The sequence below is a fragment of the Vanessa tameamea genome, chromosome 15 (assembly GCF_037043105.1).
Source record: "Vanessa tameamea isolate UH-Manoa-2023 chromosome 15, ilVanTame1 primary haplotype, whole genome shotgun sequence".
NCBI lineage: Eukaryota > Metazoa > Arthropoda > Insecta > Lepidoptera > Nymphalidae > Vanessa > Vanessa tameamea.
Window position 1 is genome coordinate 1,682,830 of NC_087323.1, and position 27,990 is coordinate 1,710,819.

Sequence of the window (27,990 nt, forward strand, 5' to 3'; positions counted from 1 at the left end):
GCTAGGCAAAAAACTGTATCTACTTAGTTTTTGATTTTGAAACAATTTATGACAGAAACGATAAATTGAAGACGTATAAACATCTTGCAGTAGAAAACTTGCTGTTATAATTTTACATACATTTTCTCATGATACAAGTTAATATTTATGGGTAAGAACTGCTCCAACTACTTATAATAAGTATCTCCCTTCGCTCTTTAAAATTAAAAAAAAAAAGTGTTAAACTTATTTAGATCAAATTATTAGCTTCCACGTGACTTTAGAGAGTAAGTAAAGGCGTTTATTTTAAGACTTTATTTACTCAATCTTACATAACCAAATACAGAATAAAAAATACACTATAATAATCGACACGAATTCATATTACAAATGAATATTCCAGGAATCCTTTGTTATTAAGACTTAAATAATACTGTATTAAAATGCAATCAAAGAATTGAGTAAAACCTTTATGGAAGGTTGCAATCGAATTCTATTTTTAAATTTTATTCTCATCGTGCCAAAACGTGTAAATCTAGCCTCAGATAATAAGCTTAATCTCGTATTTATTTAATTTTTGGCTTACGCTCGCGGTTTCGCCTAAGGACGAGGGGGAACGCAGATGTTAGTATTTCTGTGTTCTTTTCTGTTTTTTCCATGATAACGAGTATGCAAAATTTCACAATATAGTAGTTTAGTCATGAAGACTTACTTGGTGGTAGGGCTTTGTGCAAGCCCGTCTTTGTAAGTACCACTCATCCGATTTTCTACCGCCAAACAGCAGTACTCTGTATTGTTGTGTTCCGGCTTGAAGGGTGAGTGAGCCAGTGTATCTACAGGCACAAAGGATATCTTAGTTCCCAAGGTTGATGATGCATTGGCGATGTAAGGAATGCTTAATATTTCTTACAGCGCCATTGTCTATGGGCGATGGTGAACACATACCATCAGGTGGCTCATTTGCTCGTCCGCCCACCTATATCATAAAAAAAAATGAAGACATGACAGATTCATATTCGAATTCATAATACCAGTTAAGATGCTATATAAAAATATATTCGACAATTATAAATACGTATAACACGATTTCCATATTATGAATTCCTGAGATGCCGAGAATTAATAGGAAATTATCCAAAATTAGGTATTCAATGCTACGGTCTTAATAGAGTATTCATATAGCTAAGTACATTAATACTGCTTCCATTAGCATAGCTATTGATACAACCGCGGATTAACATGCTTTGGAGTTGTTTGGTATAAGTTAAGCATTACGTGTGAAAATGTTTGAGACTTAAAATTTTTTTTAAGTTATTGAGGTGTCCTTGCCCGAGCAGTATGGTATTTACAGACTGTTCTGTTTTACGAAATATGTGGGCGGTCGAGCAAATGGGCCACCTTATGGTTAAGACATTGGTGTAAAAAAAAATAACCATTCCTTATCGCCAAAGCGCCACCTACCTTGGGAACTCAGATGTAAGATGATTGTCCCTGTAGTTACACTGGCTCACTTACCCGTTAAACCGGAGCACAATAATACTGAGTACAGCTATTTGGCTAAATATCTGACGAGTGGGTGGTACCTACCCATTGGCGATGTAAGGAATGATTAATATTTCTTACAGCACCATTGTTTATGAGCGGTTGTGACCACTTACCATCAGGTGGCCCATTTGATGTATAAAATAAATAAATAATATAAACGTTTGGTAGGCTTTGTCCAAGCCCGTCTAAGTACTACCCTCTCATAATACATTCATCCGTCAAACCGCAATACTTAGTATTTTTGTGTTCAGGTTTAAAGGGTGAGTACTGTTACTACATAGACAAAGGATACAACACCATGGTTCCAAAGGTTGGTGACATGGTACGAGGAATGGTTAATATTTTTTGCAATAATGCTTACCACATATTGATAAAGAGTAGCTGAAGCAGAATCTACATTCCGAATCGGATTTAGCTTTACATTTATTTCAGTATAAAAAATTATATCAATGAATCCTTTTAAGAATGGAAAATATTTTGATTTTGATTTTTGGGAGCAATATCCAATGTTGAATATAATAAGTCACCACCACGCAATTGAAAGTGTTGAATTATAAATCATTGTTTACAATGTCACTGCCAAAATGAGAATACTAAGATGTTGTCACTCTGGCTGTAATTACACTGGCTCCCTCACCCTTCTTGCTGGAATAAGTGATGAGGTGGTACCAATGCAGACGAGGATATACAAAGTTCTATATCTAATGACATTCATCTGTACGTAATATTTTATAGTAAATTAGCTGCGCACGCGACTTCGTACGCATTTGAGTTAAGTGAAAAAGTTACTCCTTATTACATCAGCTTTCTGCCAGTGATAGTCCCGTCAAAATCGGTCCAGCCATTCCAGAGATTAGCCGGAACAAACATACAGACAGACAGGCAAAAAATAAAAAAATATATATTTTGGTATATGTACCGTGTGTATATATATATATACTTATGCATTTGGTAAAAAGCGGTTATTTCAAGATGTTATTGGAGATTAAACCTAGGACCCTAGGTTGTATCCTGATTCTCTAGCCACTAAACGATGGGGCCGTATTCAAGATTTTATAATGAAGTATTAGAGATTTAAGTATCAAAGGCTTTTTATAAAAATGTTTACAGCCCTTTACCTTGAAACGAATCTTTTGTAATTTTTAACCATTTCTAAAACTAATTACTTATAAAGAGAGCACCATGATAATAAACAGACGATTTTATTTTTTTCTTAAAAATTACAAGGCAAAGATAATAATTGTCCATTTAGGGAAATTGATGTAAATTTTTCGTTAAGTCGAAATTTGTTAAGTGTGAGAATCGATGTTTTGGCGTGTAAGTAATTGCTTAGGCGTAATTGGGTCAGTGACCTGAACATTCAACCTTCATTTTTAGGACGTCTTGTTTGTGTCGAATCGTGTTTTAATTTCGGAAGCGTGGTGCTAGCGATGTTTTCAATCAAAGACACAAAGAACCGAGCTTTGAATGATAATGGATTTGGAATAAACGTCCGAATAACATTTGGTACAGAAGCGTATTTAACTTTGGTAAAAAAAAAAAAAATTATCAATTTACATGTAATCTGTACTAATATTGTATATGACAAAGTAAATCTGTCTGTCTTTCTGTCTGTAACTCTTTCACGGCCAAAACACTGAACCGAGTTTGATGAAGTTTGGTATGAAGCCAGCTTGAACCCCAAGGAAGAGCAAAGGCATTTTTATGCCCAACTTACTACTTAAATTACTGGTGGTAGGGCTTTGTGCAAGCCCGTCTGGGTAGGTACCACCCACTCATCAGATATTCTACCGCCAAATAACAGTGCTCTGTATTGTTGTGTTCCGGTTAGAAGGGTGAGTGAGCCAGTGTAATCACAGGCACAGGGGACATAACATCTTAGTTCCCGAGGTTATGTAAGGAATGGTTAATATTTCTTACAGCGCCTTTGTCTACGGGCGGTGGTGACCACTTACCATCAGGTGGCCATATGCTCGTCCGCCAACCAATACCATAAAAAAACCAGACCCCTAAAAGCAAAGCCGCGGGTGTGTATTATTATGATTTTATTATTTATTTCCTTACTATATTACAACAAGTTATAGAATTTTAGTTTTAATATGAAATCGAAATTATAATAAATACTTTATAAAAATAAGAAAGCATTTTTTAAATTTAATATCACAAGATTGTTTTGAGGGCAACCACGGGTCGGAATGTAAATTCTATCGTGTAGAACGGGCTAGAATCTAAGTAGTTATTTTTGTTATCAAGTGATATTACACAGTCAAATATATACAAATAAATTAAATAGTGGTCTCTTATTTGTCGAATTTTCATCGTTATTCGTGATACATTGATTCAAAATATTAAAAAGATTAGGCTCAATTGAACGATACTTTGTCATTATTACAATTTAAAAAACTCAGATGTCAAAAAATGACAACTTCGAGGTGACGTGTGTCGTAATAGGCAGTATGTGCGTGTGCGTGTGTTTGTTCAAAGTGGTAGTAGTGTGAATAATGATTTTAAATATTAAATAAATGAGCTTATAATTCATATTATGTTTAAAATAGCGTTCTTCACTTTTCCTCCATATAAATTTTTAATTACAGACACTTAGTTTTATATGTATTGCTGTTATAATTTTTGTTTTAATTTATTTTTCTATTCTCAGTCTCTTTAATGTTATATGTGAGAACTGTTATTGGCCTCATAGTTAAGTATTTGTTATTTTTATCAACGGCTGTATGTTCTCCAATTAAATAAATAAAAATTAACTTTAACTAAACAAATTTCACACTCCTCCGTGCGCGCAATATGCTTATAAATGGATACAAAGTTTCCTATTTACGTATTAATATATTATAATATTTTCTATGGGAATAAACGAATACTATGTAGTTTATCGTCCGTATAGTTTTGTATTGAGTAATAATTCTTATTTTTATACTAGCTGGTGCCCGTGACTTCTAAGTCTCTAAAGGAAAACAGGTAACAGTATATGTCAACAATATAATACCCCTAGGTATTATATTGTTGATATATACTGTTACCGTTTTACTGTGTAGAAACCAAAATTTATAAATCTTACAATAAGTTTAGTTACCTAATTTAATTACAGCTTAGATTTAGATAATGAAAAAAAATATGCCAGCTAGACTCAGCGTGGGTCACTTCGGATAAAAGGAATGTTTGAAAATTCAATGCGTTATAATTTATCTTATTGAATATTAAAATTTAGGCGCCACTGACGATTCAAATATTGTATTTTTAATTATTTAGTACACCGTTCGCCAGGCCGGTGTAACTAAGTTTGTATAAAAAATTAAAGTGGGTACATCACCAAATTTCCAGCTACACGTGGATATTGTTTATATCTAAGGGAACAGGCATGCTACCCTTGGAGTTGCACCAGCAGCTATCTCGACACACTCAACCAGGAAACTGCAACAGTTCACACTTTATATTTCAGCTTAAAATTTCAAATCCATGTGGTGTATAACCAAGAGATTAGTACCTTTAACGAGGGATGTAAGCAGTAATTTACCTTTTGGAGGTTCAAAGTCCTGCTTACTTTAAATAACGATTTCAACTCCGGAGAATCAATCCAATGGGTCAAAAATCACTGTAAATCACAAATTAAACATGACTACGACTTTCTGAATTGCAAACCAACGCATTTAAGCAAAAACAAGAATTAAAGACTAACAATTTTTTAAAGTCGGTAGAAAAATGTTGTATAAAGTTTTTATCAAACTTCAAAACTCCGTTATAAATATATTCTGAAAAGATATATGCCGTTAAAGCACTGAAGTAATAATCAATCACAAATTAAGAAACTCAACTATTAAGGTAAATCACCGATATATTCAGTATATCGAATTTGAAGTTTGAATTCGGTGTTAAACCGATGATATAAAAATGTAAACGAAATCGAAAATTCTTGAAACCTTGAAAGGTGCGGGAGTGTGGCCAGCATCACCACCAAAATTAAATAGGAATTATGTCCATATTTAAATCAAAGAAATAATTATGGAATAATTATTTTATTTAATAAAAGCCAATTATAAGGCAAAATAAATCTGTCATAATAAATTTCCGACATTTCCATACAAATACTAACCCTTTATTGGATGACAGCTAATAAATTAATCTGAACGATGCGAAATGACATCCAACAAATACAACAAACGAATTAGATAATAAAATCTAATTTTAATAATTATTTCACTGCACTGATAAAATAAATATAATTTATATTATTACTTAAATTCAAAGAAAATGCCAAAATGAGGTATTGGACTAGCAATACCGATATATGGGAAGTGGGAAATGGGTTAACGGCACGGATTTTAGCGAATTGATACTTTTGTGACGTTTTATATAATTTAAAAAAAAAGTTAAAATTATAAAAATAATTTTTAATGTAACAATACATATGCGTACCTTTGCTTCTGTCGTGGTAGTGTAGTTCCCAAATGAATGAACATATTATGATTTTTTTGATAGATGACCTATTTGAGTGCTTTTTCATCGACAAAATTATAATTTATTCTTGTAATATTAAAAATGTATGATGTATTTGTCTAACTGGACTCACACTTAACAAATGTATATTACACGTAGTGGGGTCGGGAATTAAAGCACAGATTTTTTACACTTGCGAACACGCGACAGAGCCGCATTAGGTTAGCCGTGTGAACTGGACTTGCTTAAAAGTAAACGCAAAGGTTTTTGGAATGAGTGGGAACCAGGGTATAAACATAAAATCACCTGAGTCGTACCTATTTAAATTTTTTTTCAAATTCAAAGGTTTGAACCTCAGCAGCGCTGATTCCATAACATCCCTATTTTAATAAAACAAACGGTATATGTGACCCCACGGTTACTACAGTAAGTCAGTGAAAATCATATACAAATCGGTAAAGCCGATTCCGAGATTAGTAACAGACGAACAGACAAAAAGACAATAATTCTAAAATTAATATTTGTGTGATCTGTGAACGCTGTAGGCGTTAATAGATCATATAAACAAATAAATATTCCAATCATTTATTTACTTTTTCAAATATTTTCCATATACAGATTTCGATCAGTTACGATTTTATTATATGTATAGAAAAGAAATACATAAAATGATTGATCTTTGAAGATCTCCAAATTTGTTTGACAATAAATAAAATTGCTACTAAAAATCATGTATGAATTAAAACAATAACAAAAAATAAGTTTAAATAATGTTGTGTACAACAGTACATAATAGAAAGAGACAGGGAGATAGAGTGAGCGAGAAAAAGAGAGAGTGAGAGGGTAAGGTCACCTGGCGTGGCATAAATCTTTTTGCCTTACGTGACGATTTCTGCCGGTTCACCCTACTTGAAGTCGCATAAAAGAACTTCGTTTCAAAAATCGTGATTAAACCTGCACTTATCGAAAGAAAGTCTATAAATTTCTTATAAATGTGTATCCACCAAACCGCGTCGAAACAGCGTGATGGAATAAGCTCTACAATGTGTAATACATACAGGCTATTATTTATCTTTTATATTAAATGCGCACCAAGCATTATCTTGTACAAATTATTTATATACCTAAACTTATTTGCTCGCAACTTCACTATCGTAATATATTTGGTTCTTAAATATAATGATTAATAAGGGAAATAAAACATTCTCAATAATACGGTTCTTCGGTAGGCAGTTCGTAGATGAATGTTAGATCCAATTTCCAAATTTATCAATAAGGAAAACGTAGCGAAAGGAAACCGTCCTCTCAGCAGATGTCCTCACGACAGATGTGTCTCCTCTTCACTTTGCTAATCTTCTAAATCCTTATTGCTTTTTATTGAAGTCGGAATACAGTACTATGGAGATGACGCCCCTAAATTCATTATTGAAAAAGGCTCTTAGACTATCTTTTTAAAAATCGAACGAGACTTTAGTTTATGTTACTCTGAGATGAATGAAATTCAATATTTATTATTATAAATTATAATTAAGTTACAATTTTCATAAAAAATAAAAATATATTGATTTATATAAATTCTAGCTTAATCCGTACAGCATACAAACCGTCACGCCCCATTTGACCCCCTCGAGGGGTAAATTTAAAATTAGCCTATGTTCTTCCCCGGGAATTAAACTACCTCCATACCAATTTCATCATCATCAAATAGATTCAATGGTTTAAGCCTGAAGAGGTAACAGACAGACTTTACTTTCGCATTTATAGTATTAGTATACATACATATATATATTTTTAATTAAAATTGTATATATACAAAATCAAATTATATATGTATATCATTTTAAATGTCTGGATTTAAAAACGCACAAAATTGGCGCTGTTGAAAACATTGGCCCAATATAATATCACCAATATTAAATACAGTCCTCAATGTATTCTATTGTCCTCCTAACTTAATAAACATACTTTTATTTATTGATAAAAAAAAACAAAAGGTAAATTCTTTCAGTGTCATATAATATATGATATAAAGATTGTTATCTACGTAGACGAGCTTGCATAGTGTCTTACTAATAAGTAAATTATTATAAGTATTTTGATAACTTTACTAAGAGCGGACCAAAGATGGTTATACTTGGACGCAGCCACAGTAAGCGTATTAACAGGAGGTAATACTGTTATAGATATTCAAACAAACTTATCGAGTCCAAGGACCAAAAAGTTGACTTCCTCGGCCAACGTCTCTCCTGGCCTCAGTTTAGTCATTAGTGAATTAAATTTAATGAGCCTAGATGGCCCAATGGTTAGAACGTGTGCATCTTAACCAGTGATTGCGGGTTCAAACCCAGGCAAGCATCATTGAATTCACCAAACCTTCTCAAAGAAGAGGAGGCCTTAGCCTAGCAGTGGGAAATTTAAAGACTGTTAATGTTGTTATTGTACTTTAAATTTAAATTAATAAAATACACGTATTTATGGCTTAACAATTAACATTATAACATTATTATTTAATTTTATAAAAAAAAAAAAAATCTATTAAAATAACGTAAATTGGAACGTCTTTTTATTTGTTACATGACTTGTTTCGTTTTAAAGTCACCTCGTGAAACAAACTTAGTAGATTTATATTCTTCAAATACCTCGAGACCATACAAGCGCTTTCAGAAAGACTAGTGTTTATACATAAATAAAATATATATGAAACGGATGTATCTGTGTCTCTATCATAATTCATTCAATTGAGAGTTTTCTTCTCATTTAATAAAGTCTTGTCCTGTAAGAAGAACATCAGTCATTTTTAGACTGAATAGGAAGTGCATCGTTTATCAATTTATTATATTGATAAAAATATAATAGAAATCAATCCAAACCAATATACAGCTAGATATTATATTCGTATGTTTGATTTAAAATCTGCATTTCACAATTGAATACATTCGTAGACACATTTAACAAACATTATATTCGTTCCACAGTACTAAATGGGTACATTACAGGTCAAAAATTAATTCGCGTACGGGTCTAATTTAAATGTTTTGGTTTAATTAGTTCGTTCAAATACAGATGTTGTATTAAATATACGATAACATCCAATGGTGATGTTACATTATTTCCAGTGTTATATTATATAGGATATTTTTTGAACGTATAAATGTGTGTATGTCCAAACAAACTCATGGATATGTGTGTTGTTTTAAGTGTACGTTTTATAATATTATTACAATATTATGCGATAACTCCAGGTAGGACCGATTAAAATTATTAAAGATTACTGTCGAAAAATTCTCAGTAGTAACCCGGAGCCTGATTCCTTGGCTTGGAAATCTTGTAAAGCCGTGAGTTCGGTGCTTCAACTCTTTCCGGTCGTATCAAATTTGCTGTCCCATTGGATTATGAGCGTAAATAAAATAGAGATTAAGCATATGCTTCCACCCACGCTTAAACACTATAACAGAATATAACAGAGAACAATAGGCTTACCAAAAATAATTAAGTGGTTTATTTATATGCGGTAGAAGTGGCAGCAAGATGTATACTAACAAAATATCTCTATAACATAAAAGACCTTGGATTTCAGAGAACTGCAGTAAATTTTATTTTAAAACAGATATATCAAGCTTCGCTAACAGGTTTCTACCGAATTTGGCTGGACAGGAACTGTAGCACAAACAGCGAAGATGAGCGGTGATGCTTATTCTAAAGGAGCCTTCTTAGACTGGTCGCAAGCCCAAGGAACTTCTCGGAGTTTCTCACACTACCGCACGATGGTTTCGGTACCTTCATGGTGAATTCATGGAATGCTAAGTTCGTCCCTCCACCTGTTAAATTGACCTAAGTTAGTCAGCAGAACGATATCAAAAATCATCATCAAATTAGTAAGTGATTGCAACATTCATATTTATGGAGAAATACTCGGTGGGTTTTAGGAAGGTTACGGTTACTATGATCATGTATTAGTTGCTTTGAAATTACGGACTGAAACCGAAACATTTATATAACACTGTCCTCTTCAATGATCATAGAAAAGTTCAAAATATTTTTTATTAAACTTTACCTAATTTTAAATAGAGTTAGATCACAGTCTATAAATTTGCCACATCTGGGTAAACGTGGCTCTTCTTGTAAAGGTTGAAGTTTGAGATTTGAGCGTTCAACGATATGCTGTTCAAATGTGGCTTGAATGTTGTAGAATTTTGTCCGACATATGCAAATTTGTATAGTATATTCTATTTCACTCAACTACGAAATGAAGAAACATAATTATGATCGTTATCTTATTGGAGTGGGATCTTGCAATCTTCGGCTGAATTTTAGTCGAAGCGTAGGTATTCTGGTCTCTGAGCCATTCGCTCTCATTACATAACACGATTTAGGTATAAAGGTATAAAGAACTTTATTTCTCATAAGAATTTACCATTCACTTAAAATGAGATACAATGAACATTTCTATACATTTGCAAAACAGTTTTAACATCTGGGCCGTTGGATATAAAAGGCTTTATTTACTATAGCGAGGATATTAAATGATTTTTTAGTTTGACTTTAAACATCTCCATACTATCACATAGTTTTATTTCATCTGGTAGTTTGTTGAACAGCTGTACTCCCTCAAACAGAATTGTCTTTTTACCATAATTAGTTCTTACATTATCAATATGAAGTTTATATTTATTCCTTAAATTCGAAATATGCGGTCTCTCACAAATCCTTATCTCTGATTGAATGGAACCTGATTTAATTTGTTTGATTAGAATGCATGTATAGTATGTGTATAGTTGTGATATATTCAATATTTTTGTTTCATTATAAAGTTGTGTCGTTGGAGTAGAATAGTGATATTTATATAGAGTTTTGATAATCTTATTTTGTATTCTTTGTAAAGTATTTAAATTTGAAGTAGTAGTGGATCCCCAGACCTGTATTAGATATTCTAAATGAGATTTTACTAAAGAATTATATAAAATGTTTCGGATTCTTTTTGGTATACAAGTGGAGATTCTATTGATTGCTCCTAATATTGATTGCAGCTTTGTTCTAATATGGTTAATATGTATCTTGAAATTTAGTTTGTCGTCTAACCATAAGCCAAGATATTTTTCATGATGAGAGCGCTGTAATATATCGTTATTTATCGTCAGCGGAGTGAAGTCAGGTATCTTTTTATTTTTAGCAGAGAAAATAATAAATGAAGTTTTAGCAGTATTGATTGTAAGTAAATTGTGTTTGAACCACTCATTTATCAAATTTAGATCATTTTGTGCATTGATTACAATTTCATGAATAGATTTATGAAAATAAAAAAGACAAGTGTCGTCTGCATATAGTGTAAGATTGCCAGTTAATCCTATCTTTTCTATGTTGTTTATGTAAATTAAAAATAATAAGGGTCCTAGAATAGATCCTTGAGGGATACCGTACGTCACATTTTGGGAAGCGCTAGAAAAGTTATTAATTTTAACTACTTGCTGTCTATTTTTTAAATATGACTCAAACATCGCTAAGGCAGTTCCTGTCACGCCAACGTTACATAATTTGGATAAAAGTTTTTGATGACTTATTGTGTCAAAGGCCTTTTTTAAGTCAATAAAGATACCTAATGCAATGTTCTTTTTATCAATGTTAGTTTTAATTTTAGTAATTAAGTCTACAACAGCTGAGAGAGTACTCGACTTTGGACGGAAACCATATTGTCGTTTACTTAAGAACTGTTTTTCAGTCAAATACCCATTTAAACGATTATATAAGATACGCTCAAATATTTTCGACATTATTGGCAGAACAGATATCGGCCTATAATTACTTGGATTGGATCGGCTACCAGATTTAAATATAGGACTGACCTTTGCGATCTTAAGTGAATCGGGATAAATTCCTTGTGCAAGACATACATTTATACAATTTGTAAGTCTTACAAGTATAACACCTTTAAGACATTTAATCGCTTTTGTGCTAATTCCATCCAAACCCGTGCTTGTATTACAGTCTAGTTTATCAATAATTTTAGAAACTTCGTCTGAACTGCAAGGTGTGAAGTTTGTTAATGTAATGTTATGTGTGTAACCATCTTCATTTAATAATAAAACATAAAAAAAATCTTTTCTAGGATATAATAGCTATTCATATATATTTTATGTGAACGTTGTGTGTCACGAAGTTTTAAAAGAGATCCGGCAACAACTCGTAAACTTAGACAACTCGGAGCCTATTAACAGAGAAAAAAACTAAAAACCTTTGTTATTTTCTAAAAGAAATCTCGAGATATTTTTAGTTTCCACGAAACAACTTTGTTACTTCTAAATTCGTTACACTAATTGTATTAAGGGGATCTTCACAGTTTTTTTTTTCTCTAATTGAGATAGATTGATCGGTTCGTTGGTAAGAATAATCTTACAATTTTGGGCACCTGCAGTACTTTTCAACTTAGATGACTAATGTCTTGGGTAAATGAAAGAATTAGTTGTTCACTCAAACTATAATTTCTCCTTCTTGATCGAAGTTTTTCGCTCGGCTCGACAAATTAGCTCCTTTGTTTAAAGATGAAAAGAGTTCGTCCGATTTCTTTAGCTTTGAAGTGGGCGGTGTTATCTGTAAACTAGTGTATTGCTCAGGACGTGATCACTGGATTTGAGATATCTAATTCTTTAGTTGAAATAGTAAGATTAAGATATTTAAAGAATTATTTTTATTTCTGTATAATCTGAACAATATTTTTATCTTAGCTAAAAATATCTAAGAAAAAGAAAAATGCCTAATTTTAGAATTATATAAAACACTTTCTAATGCAGGATTTAAACCACACATCATATACGATGTCGTTGGAGGTTGTTTCTTTTTGTTTTAGTATTAGGGCGGCGGACGGTCAAATTGGCCACCTGTTGGTCACCATCGCCTCTAAACATAGGCGTTGTAAGAATATTAACTATTATTATGTGGTCAATACACCACCAACCTAGGAGCTAAGATGCTATGTTCCTTGCACCTGTAGTTACACTGGCTCACTCACATTTTAAACCAAAACACAACAATACTGAGTAGAATATCTGATGAGTGAGTGGGACCTTGCCAGGCTTGCACAAAACCCTACCATTTAAAGATTTTTTGGGATAGTCCAAATATAATGGGATATTATTTACTTTTATACATAAGTTAAATAATATATAAAATCTCTAATAATAAGAGGATACGTTTTTTTTGTAATTCTTGACTAAAAAAAACTACTAAATCAAAATACAAAATACTACTACATCCAGTGACGATATTAACATCCAGTGTTCTTCGAAGAAGGTTTTAGCATAATATATGTTTATATTAGTAGATGTGTCTGGCTGTTATAGCCCCTTTGAATTAATATCATGTTTAATAATAAAATCGGTGTACAGATTCATGACCAGCATCAGTAAAATATAAAGGATACAAAAAAAGTTGATTCCATGGTAACTTGAAATTGAATATATGCATCGAATCAAAAGTTTCGACACAGCAGTGAATCGGACCGATAGATTAATTGGCAAAATACCTTCAACTCGATACTCCAGGGATGCATATTAAAAACGCAAGAGATATTATTTTATATTTTGAATTTGAATTTTAAAGCGTAATTTAAAATATGACGAATTGTAAAGTACAAATAAATATTAATATTGATTGTTTTTCTATGAAATAGATAGGCAAATAAGAAAATGAGCCACAAGTGGTCATTACTTAGTTATTATGTCCCTTGTCAGGTACAAGTTCCACTGGCTTACTCAACTATCAAGCCGAAACACAATGATACTTAGTATTGCTGTTTGGCGTTAGAATATATTATGATGAATAGGTAGTACCTACCCAGACTAGCTTGTTTTTTTATACTAAGGAGTTTTCCTGTCACTTTAATTTTAATTGTTTAGCAAACTGCAAAAGGTCAGCTTTCAGCTAAATAGGTAGATATGGTATGTGATTACGATTTTAATATTGTTACAAGAGCTTGTAATTAACGGTGATCATATCAAAAGCTTAATTTGAATCAGGAGACTGTAAACTTCTTACATAATAATATTATATAATAAACCTAAAAAAGCCGAGATGGCCCAGTGGTTAGTACACGTGCATCTTAACCGATGATTTCGAGTTCAAACCCAGGCAAGCACCACTGAATTTTCATGTGCTTAATTTGTGTTTATAATTCATCTCGTGCTCGGCGGTGAAGGAAAACATCGTGAGGAAACCTGCATGTGTCTAATTTCAACGAAATTTTGCCACATGTGTATTCCACCAACCCGCATTGGAGCAGCGTGGTGGAATATGCTCCATACCTACTCCTCAAAGGGAGAGGAGGCCTTAGCCCAGCAGTGGGAAATTTACAGGCTGCTTATGTTTATTTTTATGTAAACCTTAAATAAGTTTCTTCCTCAATTTATATAAGTTGTATGTATTTTATTCCACCTGATTACGTCCCTTGTTCTTGTAGTTACACTACCACCCTCACCCTTCAAACCGGAACACAGCAATACTGAGTAGTGTGGTAGAATATCTGATGAGTGGGTGAATCTACCCAGATGGGGTAACAGTTTTCTAATTTAGGCGTTACATAAAAAACGTCTACCCATTTAATGGTATAGATTTATATAAGTTGATTGCTTTTGATAATATCTAGCACCATCGTGAGTTTTAATTGAAACTGCGTAATTAATGTCGACGTTGTTACTTCTTTTATGTGGCGATTTTTTTATATCCAGCACTTTGAAGCGAAACTTCGTAATGCTATGAAAATAAACTTACTTAAAATCGAATCGAATGAAAGTAATGAATCGAACGGCTCTATGTGTGACAGTTTATACGGGAACTGTATTGAAGGTAGACGAAGTTCTTTCCACAAATGTATAGTTTTGTACTTCGCTTTCGTCTAAACTATAGTAATTATTGATTAGTAATAATTCAACCTCATATATAATTTTCATACATTTTGTTATAATGGAAAAACTTAATAGACACTCGATATGTGATATTTGTTTAGAACCGCAAAGAATCAAGCACTCCTTGTGTATTATAAATAATTGTAATGAACATTAATTAGTATTTATATAATTATCATTAAATATAAAAAACTATTTATTATTTTTTATATTTTACAAAGTAATTTTACAATATTTTTTTAATATTTCTAGTTTGAACAAGCATAATCGAAATTCACCATTCACAAACATTTAAAAATCGTATCGTTTTCCACCCTTCCCTTATTCAAGGGTACGAAGAATTATAAATTAAAGACCACACCCCTCAAAAACTTTATATTGTTTTTTAAACGACACGTGCCTCTACTTGAAATAGATGGCTCACTATGTCATATCCACTTAAGGGTCCCTACAGACTTAAGACAAAACGAAATTAATTTATTCATAATTCCAAGTGTTTTCGTATTATGTTCGACGCTTTTCAATTCTACGCACTTTTGTCTTAGATTATTTATTTATAAAGTTTCATTTTATTTAAATTTAGCCACAATCGTGTTAAAAAAAGCATCTTATAGGATCTCGCTAAATTAGTTGAATATCCATTGAAGAATCTGGCAATAAACTCATTCATCACTTAAAACTAAAAATTCGGTTAAAATTCTGACTTAAAAATAGAAGGAGGCTTTTATTAAAAACTTTAAATATATATATCGGCGAAACAGCATAAGTTGATGTGTTATAGATCATTTCAATTATGTTTTAAAATCATAATCTCCTCAACTGATCGCTATGTTTATTATTATTTGTCTAATTATTCTATTAGATTGTCGCCCACGGTTTCACTCGCGTTGTGGGGTGTTGGTTTTCATGTGTTAGGCAAAAAAGTAGCCTATATCCATTCTTGGAGTTCAAGTTTCCTTCATACCAAATTTCGTCAAATTCGGTTCATTGGTTTGGCAGTGAAGAGCGACTGACAGACAGACAGATAGAGTTACTTTCACATTTATAATATTAAGTATAGATATAGATTATTAAAATTATGAATAAGTACGGCACATGTAAACACTATGGTAATTATAACAAAAATCATAAGATTGCCCCACTCTCTTTTAGGTATAAGTATGATTGGTTGTTGTAGTAGCCGAACACGAGTAGCCGAACAGGACAGAAGTCTCTATAGTCAATTCTACGGGTTTTACCTGAATGAAATAAATATTTTGAAGAAGTGAGTTTTACTTACTGTTACTATGAAAAGTTTTGATAATGATGAAGAGCATGACCTCAGTAACGCTGACGTTATTATTTGTAAAAAATGTGGTACCTGGGAATCCGTCATATACTATAACAAAATTTATAAATTCTATATAAATAGCTGTGTACTCAATATCTTCTCATTTGCCAGAATCCGGGCTCTAATTGAAAAAAAATCGAGATAAAAACCCAAGAAACGGCAAAGTTAAAAATGTCAGGACTTTGAGACAGCAGGACTTTGGGATCTACGGTGTTATCTAGCCACTATACTAACAAGCAATAATCTTATATTGAATCGTCCAATATCAAAATCAATTGAAGCTCTTCGGTTCAACGCCTTTAGGCATTGTTAATTCAAAACGCATTTCAGTTTATATCTTAGGATAAAGCTGGATTAAGCTGGTTTTAATAAAGTCATTCTAATGTTCTAATGGCGAGAATAATGTTACCAGTCCACAGTGGATGTTGTTTGCAGAGTGTATGCTGATGCAAAACGACCTTAGAGGATTATTTTTAATCACGTTGCGCATTTATGACGTCGTTATTATTTCAGTGGTTAGCGTCTTCTTAAGAGATGATTGCAGGTTCAAACCCAGGCAAGTACCACTCTATTTTCATATGCTTAATTGGTGTTTATAATTCATCTCGTGCTCGTTGGTGAAGGAAAACATCGTGAGGAAAGTTGCATGTGTCAAATTTTAACGAAATTGTGCCACACGTGTATCCACCAACCCGCATGGGAGTAGCGTGGGGGGATATGCTCCAAAAACCTTCTCGTCAAAAGGAGAGGAGGCCTTAGCCCAACAGAGGGAAATTTACAGGCTGTAAATGTGATATGTGTGCATTTTAAGTATTATTTAGAAGCATTTCGATTTTTTTATTATATAGGAGTTTCAATATAGTTATATATATCTTGGGGGTAAGGCTATGTGCAATTCCACCTGGGTATGTACCATTCACTCATCAGTAATTCTACCGCCAAATAGGAGCACTTATTGTGTTCCGGTTTGAAGGGTCATCTCTCACAGTTCAAGCTCAAGTTCAGGGTCAGGTCACATCTTTATTCCTAAGGTCGGTGGCGCATCTGCGATGTAAATATAAGAGAATTAAAAGGAGATGGTTCTTTATTTTCGCTGTATATGTATGCGTTTGACTCTCATCAACTATATGACTTTATTTGTTATGATTATTTTACGAATTCCATTTATATCTTTATTGCTCACGTTTTAGGGTTTGGGGTTGTAATATTGCACTTGGTGGCAGGGCTTTGTGCAAGCCCGTCTGGGTAGTTACCACCCACTCATCTGACATTCTACCGCCAAACAGCAATACTTAGTATTGTTGTGTTCCGGCTTGAAGGGTGACTACAGGCACAAGGGACATAACATCTTAGCTCCAAAGGTTGGTGGCGCACTCGTATAATGGAGGGAATGGTTATTATTTCTTACAGCATCAATGTCTATGGACGGTAGTGACTACTTCCCATCAAGTGGCCCATTTGTCCGTCTATCTACCTATTACATTATTAAAAAATGAATGGCCCTTCCTTGGAGCATAAGCTTGTACAAAATTCATCAAATTCGTTTCATTGGTTTGGCCTTGAAACGGCCAAAACATTGTTGGCATAATATTAGTATAGACAGTCATTTGTGTATTTAATTATTATTATTATTAATTATTTTATATATTATATGATGACATTTCTATATTCATTATTGAAAATTGTAAACAATTTCAAAATTAGGCGTGTTTTCTTTAACGAACTAGTGGTAGTTTTCAACTTTACGTATCAATAAGTAAATGTAATGCAATTCTAATCATCATAAAAGATAATTTTATTATTTAATAAAAGTCAAGTAATATTTCATATTTGTAACGTATTTTTAATATGTTCGATCAATCTTTAGTATCGAAAATGTCGAGGCACTAACAATTTATCGCAGCAGTTTCGGTTTAAAGCATGTCGGTATGTTTTATTACTTCTTGTTTATATTATCTATATCGGCTTTGCATATAAAATAATAGAGAATAGAGATTATTATATAATTAGAATCGAGCTAGGAGATCCACCAACCCGCATTGGAGCAGCGTGGTGGAATATGTTTCAAACCTTCTCCTCAAAGGGAGAGGAGGCCTTAGCCCAGCAGTGGAAAATTTACAGGCTGTTAATGTTATGTAAAAATGCAGGAGATTTACCTATCCAAATTTATTAAAATGAACATTTTACTGCAGTAACGTCATATAGGGACACTTTTAAAGTACAAATTGAAGTGTGAAAAAAATTACACAAAATGCTCGAAAGATAAATACGTAAGTAAAATATTTTGATAAAATAATTTTAATATAATAAATATATTTATTCAAAATTAATGATATTTGTTTGTTGATAAACGTTGTACTTATTTTCAAAAATCGATACGGATAATTCTAGTATACGCACTTATGTAAAGGTTAGATGGAAAAAAAAAAACAACACTATAAAAATAATCAAAATTTAATTTGACAAAATATATGAACCTACTCATCGGCTTTGTGCAAGCCCGTCTGGGGAGGTACCACCCATGTCGTTGTATTCCAGTTCCTAAAGACGGAGGCGCATTGGTCAATTGATTGATATGAATAATTTTTTTTCTTTTGCAATACCAATGTCTACGGGCAGTTGGCCACCATTATCCATAGATTTGCCAGTCTGCCTACCTATATGACATAAAATACATATAAACATAAAATGATAAATCTTTTATTCCGTATTCGAGTGTAACAGTTACCAAAAACGTATGTGTAACCTTATTGCTATAAACCATGTCAAAGAAACAAATAAAGTAATGTATAGGTAACATCGTAAGACATGTTATCATCTCCCGACTGTGGCTCCCTCGCCAATAAAATAAAAAGAGGGATTCGAGAGGGCTCTGAGACTCCTTTTAATGGTAGATTAGGGTACGCGTTAGTTGACGTCTTAACTAAATTCTTTTGTACGGTTTCTCTATGGGGTCTTAACGGATATCGCATTATGTAGGGGAAATTCCAATTTGTCTGACAAATGCAGCGGTATTAATTGCCTTAGTTTGTTCACGACGTGATCTCGTTTAACGTGTATGTGATTTTAATCCACTTTTATTAAGTTATGTTATCAAAGACACGTTATTATTTTTTTTAAGCCATCCCGAACACGTACGGAGAGTATTATTATCATGGTTTATTTTTTTGTAAAGTGATAGATTTATTATTAATACAGAAGTAAAATTTGTTGTCATTGGTAGAAAGCTACAGTATTCATGAATGATGATGATACGTTATAGATTTTATTTATATCACGTACTTTTCTGTATTAATAATTTGCATCCGTACGAAGTCAGAACGGGCCGCTATTAAAAATATAATTTTCACCATTTGATGATACACTCTACTCTACAAACTTCTAGCAAGGACTAACTCAGATTTGAGTGATAAGTTAAATAAACTTTTACTTATCACTTACATGCCTCTAATATTTATTAATATTAAATTTAAATGATTTTTTATGATAATATATATGATTTAATTCCATATAATTTTTATATACTATTTAACAATCAAAATATATTAGAAGAAATCATTTATACGATTAGTAAGAACGCTTTATAATTTTATCTCTAGTAGGTATTAAGTTCATATTTTCATTCCAATAATTAATTGATTGAAGAATTGTATTGACCATTTAAAAAGCAGATTAATATTTATGCATCGTTCTCTTCCTTGTTGTTTGTTTGTTTGTTGTATCGATAACAAACGATATTAATTTTGATATAAAATGTTCATACTTTTCCTTTTTTTATCAAGAAAAACTTTAGCTACTAAACATTTCAATATCAAAACCAAGCCAAACGAGGAATATTACATAACATTTTTTTCTTTACATAATTTTACCAAAATTTACTATATAAGCTAAGATACAACTTTCCAAGCCCCTCAATTACGTTTTAAAATTTATGATCCATTGACCCAAAATTATTTCGCCAAAATTTCTTTAATAAAACAGTAACCTTACCTTATCTCAGAACTCCTGGCATTAATATTCTTTCTCCCTTAAATATATTCACTTTACCTAAATAAATTAAAATGTTAAATAAACAAAATTGCAAAACCGAGTAATAAAATTCTAAGGAATTAAAGTTTTAGCAATTTAACAGTTTTAAAGTGTTCTACTTGGTATGGTATGGTATGATATTAAAATAAGTCGTTGAGGTCTCTGAATTGTTTTAGTACGGGTTTTGATATCGTGGACTGGGGGCGTGGGTATATTGGACTTATCATAGAGGGGTAATGCCATAGTCACCACGCTGGTTATGCAGGTTGGCGACAGCAGGGCGCAACTTCTCGCACCAGTGACGCTGCTGCCCGTCACTAGTCTGTTTCACTTAGTTGCGCCGTTTCGGATGGTTACACCGCCATCAATCGGTCGTCAGAGCCTCGTTGGTTGAGCAAGGTGCACCACGTGCAGGAGAGGATGACTTGAGGTACTGAGATTTAGTTGCGCCCCCTAACACCCCTTGAGACGTGGGTGAGAAGAGCCGAAGATCGGGCTCAGTGGCGCGCCTTGAGGGAGGTCTATGTCCAGCAGTGGTCTAATACAAGCTGATTATGATGATGATGGGTTTTGATATACTTTTATACAATTATAAATAAATGAGTTTCTTAAATCCAGTAGCTGATTTATACGACTAATTTGGTCGACGAGTAAATAGTCGATCTGGTGATGATCGGTAAACACCGCTCATATGCATTAGCAACGTAAGACAATTTAACTATCAACGCGCAATCTACCTTGGTAAGTCAGATGTCGTGTCCCTTGTGCCTGTAGTTACACTGAGTCACGCACGTTTTAAATTGGAACACGCAATATTAAGTATTACTATTTGACGGTACATTATCTGATAGGTGACTGGTCCCAGGAATGCTAAAACAAAGCCTTACTACTAAGTGAATATTTTTTTAGGAATAGGTTCAAACAAATGTTACCTCTTTGTAATATAAATATATGTATTATTAACATGTTATTAATATAATGAAATGATATGAATTAATGTATTTGTAATTTAAATTACACGTTAAAAGGAATTAATTAAGTCAGCGTTTGATTTACCTAAATAAATAAACAAAAGTTACGAATTCCTCGAATGTCCTTGACCGCTCATTTCTAATTCAACCCTTTTAGTTTTTAGGTAAAACTGGTGTTATTTAAATATTTCATATAAAACTATTATTTTGTACTTCACTCTGACAATTTTTTTAATAAAATAGGTACATTTATATTTATTTATTATTATTATACTTATAAGGTGAGTTGGCTCTTTGGTTGGAGCTTGATTTTTTACCAAGGTTCAATTACGTTCAAATGAATTACTAGATTTTTATGGGCTACTTTATTTAACTTTAAAATAGATATAAAGACAAATCTCCATCTCTATTAGGATAAGCCATTTGTTTATTATTTTCGTAAGAAATTACAATTACACAATATAAAAATTGTGAGAAACAAAGGCGATTCGTCGCAGACGTGGTGGCGCTTGCAGTTCACTACCCCACAATAATAGCGGCGTTAAACATTCCCGTCAACCATCGATACGAAGCTTCACCAGACAGACTAGCTGTCAAATCTTGTTTCCTCGTAATATAAAAGAAGGCTCTAGCGATGCGCCGTCATATGCACACACAAGGGAGTAGAGAATGGTGGCGAAGACCATTACGGAGTATCATGCCGTATACCGTTATGGCATACGAGTTGGTCTTGGAACGTCTTGGCTCACACTCTTCGATAGTGCATATGGGAACCAAACAACGGCTACCATAGCATTACACATGTAAATAGCGCAAGGCAAAATGGCCAAGATAGTATCTCCCCCTTTAATAAGTTCTTCTATGGACAAATAGCAGTAATTTGTATTGTTTTGTTCCGTTTGAAGAATAAGTTAGCTTTTATAATTTATAGGCACTAGAAACATAATTAATTGTATCTAAGTATTCTACGGTTGAGTTTTAGCAATGATTCATATTTGATACATTATCAATTTCTATGAACAGAACTTTTTTTTTGAAGCGGGGAGGTCAGTGTATGTCTGGTGCGCAATAGCACACCGGAATACCCTCCACTCTGTCTCTTCGGTGCATCACGGCATCACTCGTTTGCTCATACTACCGTGACCCTATGGACGGAACCACCCTTGGGTAGTCTACTTTAGTTAGTTATCTAGGCTACCTTCTTTTGTCACATGAATGAAATAAGTTATATTTACGTTCCTGTTTTTTATATATAGATAATTATAATTTTGTCCTAGTTCGTTACGTATACAATAATTTTTTTTGTATTCCTGACAACGTATTATAAAATACAATGCAATGCTAATACTAAATATACTACAGAATATCTTACAACGTTCACATTTTTTCAGTCATTAGACACTCAAACCGCTGTCCCTGCGTTTTAAATCAGTAATATCTTCGAAAATATTCATTTAAATTACATGCACAATGTATTTAATGTATATAGTGTACAATACTGTAGTACATTATTTTGATCTATCTCGTAGGGTTCAACCAGCGTTTGCAATGTAAGCGCAAAAATATGTTTATTTACGACATCACTTCAGAAACCTCTAAAATGATCAGTGTTTTTCTACTATATTGTGCATGTTTTATACTTATACCCCTTCTTCTTAAATCTATCTATCTATAAAAAAAACTGCATCAAAATCCGTTGTGTAATTTGAAAGATCTAAGCATACGTAGGTACAGATAGCGGTAAGCGACTTTGTTTTATACTATGTAATGATTTAAGGATCGGCTGAGTAGTTAAAGCTTGAAACTATACACAGTATAAATGAACGCCCTGGCTCATTTGTTATATTAGTTAGATGATAGAACATATGACCGTCCATATATCAGCTTTGTTCAGGAAATTGGATTGGTAAAAGGAGCTGTCAAATGTAAGCCCGGAGTTACAACTCAGGTCACATTGGCATTGTTAAGTCTTTTATTCTATTTCAAAGCTTACTAAATCTATAATTCAACGAAAAGTTATTATTATTGGCCAGAAATATATCTTATATATGAGAACGATTCTATAGTATACAAAGGAAACCAAAACAGATTCGTTACTAATCCCTATGTATATCGTTGATACTCTTATGACAATATTCTGCTTTAACCTTAGGTAGCAGAGGAATAATACTGTTATATAAGGTTCCTATATAATAAATAAAAACCAAATGATAAAAATATACTTATGAGGTGAGTTGGCCCATTGGTTGGAGCTTGATTTTTAGCCAAGGTTCAATTACGTTCAAAAGAATTTCTAGATTTTTATGGGCTACATTTGTGTTAATATTTGATAACTTGAGGGTAGATATAGTGTCAAGTGCAAATCTGCTACGTGTGTATTCAAACCACATTGGATTGCAGTAGTGGAATCTTCTCTGCAAATGAAGATGTGGCCAAAACCCAGCAGTTTGCCTAATGAAAAGTGACTACCACCTTTAGACATCTGCAACATCGGAAGGCATGTAGGTCCTTTAACAGCCTTTGAGAAATGAACAGGCTATTTTTTTAAGGTTTCCAAGTCAAGCAGTGGCTTTACGTGTTAATTTTATTTTATTTAAGAAAAAAAACTGTTTTATAAATATGAAAAAATAGTCAGTCAAACCAGCCGGACCACTTTCAGGACCAAAAAACTGAACCGAATTTGATATGAAGCAAGCTTGAACCCCAAGGAAGAAAATAGGCTCATATTTGAACACCTGACGCCAGGTGTTCAAAGATTAAGACTAATATAGCGACAACGTTACAATTAGTAGCTTACAATGGAGCAGATTTCACTTATAACAAGGTAAAATAAACTTGATAACAAAGTTACGTATATTTACGAAGATAATAAAAGTGATATACGGGATCCTATAACTAATGTCACTAACAGATAACCTGTCATTTCGTAGTAAACCACATTAGTTAAATTAAAAACAATTCTCTTTTTTACCTTTTTTTTTCATCATAACTTGTAGGTATTTTGTAATTCAGCACGTATGCAAATAGAGGTTTATTCACACAGCCTTCGTAATAATAACTAGAAATTCTGTGATATATTAAATATTTAAATATCTGACTACGTAACTGTTTCTGTTGTGGCTTCTTTATATCATAAATGCTCATAAAAATAATAATTTGATGATTAATATAATATTCATATTACCTACCCAAAATTCGTATAAATAATAATACATTATTTAATTTAATAAGTTTTTTATCAAAAATAAACTAAAGGAACTGAATTATAATAACTGACGATTACTATTTAAAAAATATATAAAACCGGACAAGTGCGAGACGGTCTCGCGCACTGAGGGTTCCGTACCGACACATAAAAATGAAAGATTTACCTAGTGCTACAATATGTATCTTCTTGCCATATTTTATGAACCTTTGTCAACAGGAAGTATCCTATAGGTTTTGATTCCTTTTGAAAATGCATGGAAAATACTACATAAACTGTTATATCTTTAAATTGCGTAGGCTTAGAGGTTTGGTTTTTCACAGCTCTAGGTCACAGGCTTCCAGTATCTGATATTAATTTCAACTTTATATCCTTGCACACTCCTAAAAAAGGGACTTGATGGACAAAATCTTAGAAGGCTTCCTTATTTCCTTTAGGTATTGAACACTAATTTTACTATGTCACGAGTGAACCTGTTTGTGCTTGGTTATTCCACCATACATAAAAAAAGGGGAAATTAAACTTAGACTAACAAAGAACTCAATATTAGTGTCATGTAAAAGGATGATTGTAGAACCATAACCGTCTTAATAAGAAACTAAGCCGTATTACATTTTATATGAGGGAATATTTATTTACTACTAGCTGAACCTGCGGCTTTACCCGCACGTAATTTAAAAACTTTACCTATGGCACAAAAACCGTCCCCCATTTTATCCCAATGAGGAGTGTAATAAAAGTAACCTTATGCTTCAACTCAAACTATCTCCATACAAAATTTCATCTAAATCGGTTTAGTGGTTTAAGAGGTATCAGACAGAGTTACTTTTGCCTTTATAATATTAGTATATATATAGACAACAGACATTATTAATAATTGATAACTTAAAAGATAATGAAAAAACTTCAATCAATTAAAAAATTGGAAACATAGAATAAAGATGGACCCGTTCAGGACTAATTTAAAAATCTTTGTATCTTAAAGGAGTTTAGTTCATAAAACTTATAAATTGAGCTCGGTTAAGTCAATACTATCTGTGAGTCACCCGCTTCGCTATGCTTTAATCAAAATGCACTTTTTTATTTTCTATAATTATTAACCCTCGAAGACTAAGTAGCTTAGTGGAATCCATCTCGTTCTTGACGGCTTTTTTATGCTATAGGTTGGCTGACGGGAAATTTGACCAACTGGTGGTTAGTCACCATTGCCTATAGACATTGGTGCTGTAATAAATATTAACCATTCCTTACATTGCCAATATAACCAACATTGGCTCACTCACCCTTCAAGCCTGAACACAACAATATTAAGTAAAACTGTTTAGAGGTAATATATCTGATGAGTTGGTAGTACCTACCCAGTTAGACTTGCACAAAACCGTATCATCAAGATGTATGAAAAACTTGCAAGCTTAAAGCGGAAATCATCTTTTAAGATTCAGATCATTTCAGTTTTCGGCGTTAAATTTGAATATCACTAAAATTAATATTTATGACAGACTTGCTAAAAAATACTTTTATAATCACAATGTCTGACTTATCACTTCTTTGGCCGAAATTATAGTCAAATTTCAAGGTCAAAATTTATTTAAATACTGTATCAAACACTTTTTGATATTTGACATTGATATATATATTTTATTAAGGAATATATGTGGTCGCTACACTTACATGAATATTTAAAAATTAAATTTAAAGTGCGCAACTCAAGACTTTTCAATTGGTATTGTTGAGTCCCGGTTTGAAATGCAAGTGTACTAAAGGCACAAGAGATATAAAGTCTTAGTTCCCAAGGTTGATGGCGCATTCAGTGGTCAATACTTTTAACAGCCTCATTGCCTATGGGCGGTGGTGACAACTTACTATCAGGTGGCCCATTTACCCGTCCCCTTACCCATATCATTATTTTTAGAACTGCTACAAATTAATTTTATATAACTTAAAACCGATTATAACATGGTACAATATCTTACTTAACTCACGTGTACAGAATTGTTCATCCTCACAACAACTAGAACGTAATCAAAGCAGGTCAGTTAAACAAACGAAAATGAATAGATACAGTTAGTTGGCAATCTTACAATAAATATGATAGTGGATATACAATCTATCTCTCTGTCTATACAAGGCTCATTTGCATGGCGATAGCAACTCTCACACCCGGACAAATCGTGGGCAATTTATAATAGACTTCCACAAACTAGATCTGCCATTCCACTTAGTTATTTGATGAACACAAACGGCCAAGATATTCAGCGACTAAAATACAGCGGAAATGACGTAACGAACCCGTATCAAGTAAAGATTAATTTAGTTTCGCAACAATGATTACGTATCAATTACATTATACGGTACGGTATGAAATATTATTACAATTAAAATGTGATGTGTAAATAATATAGCCTTCGTATTACTCCTTGTAATTGTTATTCTCAATGCGTCTGAATATGTTTCTCCTTTAAATTCTTTAAAATATGAGAAATTCTGAAAAAAGGCATAACACAAACCCTTATCGTCTAAGCAAATATATTTCATCAGTCGTTACAATATTGATGCTAATATTATGGTTTATGTCATTTTATTTGAAAATCGAATGCTTAAGTCTTTTGGTAATATAATAATTATATCCAGTTTCTAAATTGCTGATCAAAGTCAGATTCGAACTAATTTGAATCTGATTGGACGTTGGCTGGCGAAAACGCAATAGGTGACCAATGAGCGTTCAGTATTTATTCAGATTAGTGAACCTCATAGCGCATCATTTTAGAAACGAGTATCCAAATTGAGACATTCAAATACATATGTTTCATTTTGATGAATTTACTGGTTTAAATTGGATACGATTTGAATTATGGATACACGATACCATATGCTACCAAAAAATAATACTTAGTATCGTTGTGTTCCGGTTTGAAGAGTGAGTGAGCAGTGTAACTACAGGCACAAGGGACATAACATCTTAGCTCCCAAGGTTGGTGGCATATTGATCTAATTTAGGGAATGGTTATTTTTCCTTACATCGTCAATGTCTATGGGTGGTAGTGACCTACCTATTACATAAAAAAAGTTTTTTTTAAGTTAATATGCAAAAGTAAACCACAATTTTTTTTTTTCTATCTATCTCTGTTTGTTTGCTTACTTTTGAAACGTCACCTTTACGTAGTATAAATCAAATTCGCTTCCCGTAATCTGTAAGCTTAGATGTTTTAAGCTACGCAACGGATTTTAATGCGTTATTATAGTAGAGTAAAGCCGACAATTTCAACTTTGTTCTCAATCGAAAATTCGTATAGACTTTTATTATATCCGTGTGAAAGTCTACCCGGACCCAACCGGGACGAAAAGCTAGTTCAGTAAATTTAAGTTAAGGTAATACTGTAACCGGTACTATTATTTTTTTATTTTATCAATTCGGCCTATCAAAATTTATGACAAATTAAAATTTTTGTACATTTTCGCATCTCGCTAAGTTAGGCAAAGACTCCTAAAATACGTGTGTAAAATGGTAGAACGTGATATTCGACATTGACGTAAAACGTGATAGTCATAAAATTTATGAGATACAAGTATTAAATGACTGTATGTCGG